The following is a 5891-nucleotide window of genomic DNA, read 5'->3' on the forward strand; positions in this document are numbered from 1 at the left end:
TCCCTGTATTCTAGCATAAAACTCTGAGGAGTCCAAAACTCTAAATGAGGAGTTGGCTTCCCAAATATTAAAGAAGGTATATCTGTCAAGATAGGCATATTCTATTAAACATGTCTATCTGACATATTTTATTTAACTAATTTTTTGCTTGATTGATAAATTTTAAATATTTAGATATAGACATGCGAATATCTACTTATACTTTTGCCCTGGGCTCAGAACATATAAGAAATGGGGTACAACCAGATATGCACTTCTTCCTGCTCCTCACATGCTATCATAGGGAGGTCTGAACTCTTCCTTCACCAGTCTCAGAGGATAAGGTTCCTCTTCCAAGTTTTAAGGACCACCCCTTGATTCCAACCCCTCATATCATTCTATATCTTGTGTCACAAATTGTCTTTTTTTAAAATTAGATTTCCTTATCTTATTAATGATAGGTCTCTTACATCAGTAAGAATGACTATTATTAAAAAGTCAAAAAATAACAGAGGCTGGCAAGGTTGCTGAGAAAAAAGTGGATGCTTATACACTATTGATGGGAGTGGACATTAGTTCAACCATTGTGGAAAGCTGTGTGGTAATTCCTCAAAGAGCTAAGAACAGAAATACCAGTTGATCTAGCAATCCTATTACTGGGTATATACCCATAGGAATGGAAATTACTCTAACATAAAGACACATGCACATGTGTGTTCACTGCAGCACTATTCACAATAGCAAAGACATGGAATCAACCTAAATGCCCATCAATGGTAGACTGGATAAAGAAAATGTGGTACATATACACCTTGGGGGGAATACTATGCAGCCATAGAAAAGAATGAGTTCATGCCCTTTGCAGGGACATGGATGGAGCTGGAGATCATTATCCTTAGCAAACTAATGCAGGAAAAGAAAACCAAATACTGCATGTTCTCACTTACTTACAAGTAGGAGCTAAATGATGAGAATACGTGGATACAAAAAGGGAAACAACAGACACTGGGGCTTACCTGAGGGTGGAGAGTGGGAGGAGGGAGAGGAGCAGAAAAGATAACTACCTGGGTGATGAAATAATCTGTACAACAAACTCCCATGGCATGAGTTTACCTATATAACAAACCCGCACTATTGAGTCAGTAGCTCCCACTGGTCTCTCTTCCTTTCAATCCTGGCTCAATATTGTCTGTCTTTATATTTCTACCAGAATAATTTATCTGAAACAAAAATCTGATGAAGTCCATTCTCCTTAAAAATCATTGATAGCTACAGCATAATAAATACAAAGTTATTTAACATAGTATATACAGCCGTCTGTGATCTACCCACTGTTTATCTTTTCCTTTCTGTCCCTTGTCACAACTTGTGTTAAAGTTATATTCCATTTCTGGTTCTAGGTGCTTCAGGAGCTGTGGCTTAAAGTGCAGACATGGCCAAGTCCGAGAACCACACCACACACAACCAGTCCCGAAAATGGCACAGAAATAGCATCAAGAAACCCTGAACACAAAGATACAAATCTCTTAAGGGAGTGGACCCCAAATTCCTGAGGAACAAGTGCTCTGCCAAGTAGCACAAGAAGAAGGGCCTAAAGAAGATGCAGGTCAACAGTGCCAAAGCCACGAGTGCACGTGCCGTGGCTATCAAGGCCCTCATAAGCCCAAGGAGGTTAAACCCAAGATCCCAAAGGGTGTCAGCTGCAAGCTCAATCGACTTGCCTACATTGCCCACCGCAAGCTTAGGAAGCATGCTCGTGCCTGCATTGCCAAGGGGCTCAGGCTGTGCCAGCCAAAGGCCAAGACCAAGGACCAAACCAAGGCCCAGGCTGCAGCTCCAGCTTCAGTTCCAGCTCAGGCTCCCATGGGTGCCCAGACCCCTACAAAGGCTTCAGAGTAGAGATCTTGGTCTGCCAACGTGAGGACAGAAGGACTGGGGTGGCCCCCCTGGGTTGCTGTCTGCATGGGGCTGGTGTCTTCCCGTGCTATTTGTACAAATAAACCTGAGGCAGAATTTTTTTTTAAAGTTATATTTCAGTAATGTTGCCCTCTTATGCAACCCTCCTCCTCAAAACGGACACTTACCTAGCTGCCTCACATAAAGAGCCTTTTTTTCCTTCAATTTCCTGTCTGTCTGAAATACTTTTATTAACTGCCACTCCTAAATTCTGGTCCCAAATTACCTCCTCTTTGGAACCTATCCTGCTTCACCACTCCCAAAAACTCAGCTAGAGCCCCCAATTCTGGGATCTCATTGTACCCTTTGAATGCCTGTATCCCTATACTTACTACATTGTATTGAAAAAAAAAAAAACATACTTATGGATAATTCCTCTCTCTATTCTTAGCAATTCTAGAATTTGGAGTCTGTCCGACTTGTCTTGCTACCTCAGCACAGAAGGTATTTAATGTGTTGAGTAGCATCATCCCACTCTCCAGTATGTCATAACGTTTATGTTCTTTGTTGTACAGAGAAGTTCTGGCTTTAGCAATGGAAGGAAGCTATTCCTCTTCACTTCTTCATCACCGAATAACTCTAACTGGCACCAAGAAACACAGTTCTCTAACCATGAAGACACCAAAACATTGGGGAGCCATGTTGGACCCAGTAATTCAGTTGTATGGGCACAGCCAAACTCCCTGACCTCAAAGCAGTGTTTATATATGGACAGACTGGCTGATAATCAAACTGAAGGGCTGTTGGCTTTTTTGTGTTCAGGGGTATAAACTATGTGAGGGTGACAGGTAGGCAAAAAACCAAGCAGCAGCCATTCTGCATGTGAAAATGGTGTGGCAGTACCTGGTATGACACCTGGGGAGGTATATTGGCGTTGTTCCTGAAACTTGGAAATCTGGAATGTTATGTGGCTCCCTCAGCAACAGATGATACTTTGGGGGAGCTTATAGTTGAAGATGACAGTTTACTAATACCTTACAATCATTAAATGCATCTTATGTGCATGCAGATTTGCTCTGTGGACTGAAGATGAAATCCCTCCAGTCCTTAGTTGTATTAGTCTTCTATCACAGTTGAGATAAGAGCAAGGGAGAAAAAGGAGTAAAGGTTTCTTCTGCACTTAGTATGAAATCCAAAGTCCTTCACATGGCCAATAAAGCCTTGAAAAAAATCTCTCTCCCATCACCTTATTCCAAAACCCTTCCATTTCTTGCTCCTTCATCCCTAGTCAACTGTGTTTCCACCACACTGGCTTTTTTTTTTTTTTTAAACTCTTTGTCATTCCTCCCACTGAATTAGTGGTGACTGAGTTGACCAAAAGAATATGGTGGAGGTAACACTGTGCCATTTCTGTGCTTTGCGATTAAAAAGACTAGTAGCTTCCATCACATCCCCATGGGAACACAGCCTCCATGCTGGAGGAAGCCCAAGCAGCCATGTGGAGAGGCCTGTGAAGGAGAATCAAGGCCCCTGATATCTTAAGTCACATCGTAGGGGCTGACAATTAGTCAGCAATAGACACTTAGAAGGTCCTCACACCTCCCAAGCTCTTTTCTGTCTCTAGGCCCTGGAACAGGTCCTTTCTCTTCACAGAATAATTCTTCCTTTTGTGTTTGCTCTGACATGTCTGCTCATTTTCATTTTTGTCACCTCTCCACAACAGTTGATCCTAAAAACAACTTATCAAAGCTGGCTTTCTGTTTTAATCTCTGACTTGTCACTTACTTTTTGACCGTGGGCAAGTTACCCAATCTCTCTGAACCTCAGCTATCCTTATCATTAAAATGGGAGTATTGATGATACTTACCTCCCAGGCCTGTGGATGGGATGAAATGAAATAATGCATGCAAAGTACTGAGTGCAAGATTTAGCATGTAGTGGTGCTTCATAATCATAAACAGTGTGGTTGATCTCAGCCTGAGAGAGAATCATATTTGGAATCTTCTTTAGTTTCCAGGCCTTGTGGAAGTATTATGCATATCGGAGGGGAAGAGAAGTGGGTGGTTCTGAAAACATTTGTTATCCTTGGATGAGAACAGCTAAGCGTCATCTATATTGATGGTCTTCGGGCCCTCAAGTGGCTTTGAGACTGGAGATGAACATGGCTCTTCTTATTAAAAGACCCAGGTCTGGTGTGGGGTTATAATTTTACCATTACAGCCCTGGTCATCTCCTTCTATTTGCACGGTTCTTGTCCTACACTGAACAGGAGAGCCCAGGGAAGCTAATGATCCTCATTTGTATCAGTTAGGGTCTCAACCTGCTCTGAAATGTTCTTCATTAGGCTTGTGAGCTGTATTTATTTTCATTACTCTTGTGCTTGCAGGACCGTTTGCTGCTGCCTTTTTCTGTACATTTCTCCCTGCAGAGCTCTTCTGCTGTGTGAGAAATGCATCTTCTTATCTCTTCCTGTGCCTTTCATTCTCTTTTTATAGAACACATGGCTGTCCTCATCACTTACATACACGTACTCCCTAGAACCACGTCCGGCCTTAGGACGTTTGGGCCAGAACATCTGTGAGGTCCCTTCTACCTCTGAGGGTGCCCTGCCCACTGTCTTCCACCCATTTTAGTGCATCGTCCCAGTGGTCAGCTTCCCATAATTGTTGAAAGTTTGAACCTTAAGCTCTGTTCTATGGGATGAACTCCCAAGCCTACCGTAGTTGAGCTAGAGAGAAAATATTTGATTGGAAAAAGGTAATTTTCCCCTTTTTAGAGCCATCAGACAACTAATAAACAGTTATGAATGTCTTCTAATTTCTCGGTGTGTGTGCAGTCTTTGGCAAAAGAGACATCAACTCAATATGCATAAAAATCAAAGGCACAGTGGCCTTGGAGCTCTGGCTTCACCTGTAGAAAAGAAGAAGTTTGGGATCTAGATGATGTGTGTTCAGACCAGGGTAGTCGAAATTCTCCCAGAACCTGGTTAGGTGCACTTAGATTAGCGTTTCGCATCTCACAGGAAGGTCTCTGTGCTCCTGCTAATCACAAATGGCCCTGCTGAGAGCAGCAGCATCACAGAGAACCACTGAGCAGGAAACAGAACTCTCCTTCCAGGTGCCATTGTGAAATACCAAACACATTTGGTATTTACTACAGCCCTCGCTCCCACGTGGTCTTCTCACAGTAACAAGTGTAATTCTGCTAGTAACTGTTTTGGTAAATGAGTCATATTGTAGCAATCTTCATGAATCAAAGATAATTATATTTTTACTCAGCTAGCACTGGTTAAGAAAACTCTCTCATTCTTCAATTAGTTGTCTTTTCACTGTCGTATTTATCTAGAGGCCCTTCCGCATAATTTCAACCTAGTTCCTTGCTCCCTTTTCCCTATCAGTTAACGCCTTTTTGATTTGCATGCCTCCCCACGTTATTGTGTATATTCTTTATCATTGTTCTTTTTTTGTGTGTATATATATATATTCTTAGGAAACCACTGTGGTGGATTAAACAAGGCTTGCCTGGAGGGGACAGAGATAACAGTATTCCATAGCTGGGAGAGTTATTTATAAACCATGACGTTAGGTTTTCATTCTACAAAGAGGTTATTGTTCACATCTCATCTGCCTTCTATTAACTTAAAATCTTACTCAGAATGACCAGGGAGTTGAAATTGAATTGCCATTAATTATTACTACGGTTTTTGAGTGTAGGTACCAGAAATTTTGTCAAGAGCTTTAAACGTTTAGTTCCTGACGGGTCACAATGAGTTCCTAATTAGTGATTATTTTCTTCATTTAACAGATGAGCAAACCGAAGCTTAGAGGTTAAAGAATTTGCCCAAGGTCCATGGTGGCTCACGCCTGTAATTCCAGCACTTTGGGAGGCCAAGGCGGGTGGGTCACAAGGTCAGGAGATTGAGACCATCCTGGCTAACTCAGTGAAACCTCATCTCTACTAAAAAATAGAAAAAATTAGCCAGGCACTGTGGTGGGCGCCTGTAGTCCCAGCTACTC

The 5891-nt window shown here is 42.1% G+C and overlaps 1 pseudogene; it reads left to right on the forward strand.

Moving 5' to 3' along the window:
* The first annotated feature begins 1391 nt into the window (after positions 1-1391).
* Positions 1392-1878, forward strand: LOC112426775 (large ribosomal subunit protein eL29 pseudogene; annotated as a pseudogene).
* Positions 1879-5891: the final 4013 nt, after the last annotated feature.

Source organism: Macaca nemestrina, chromosome 5, assembly GCF_043159975.1.
Source record: "Macaca nemestrina isolate mMacNem1 chromosome 5, mMacNem.hap1, whole genome shotgun sequence".
In the NCBI taxonomy this organism is placed as follows: Eukaryota; Metazoa; Chordata; class Mammalia; order Primates; family Cercopithecidae; genus Macaca; species Macaca nemestrina.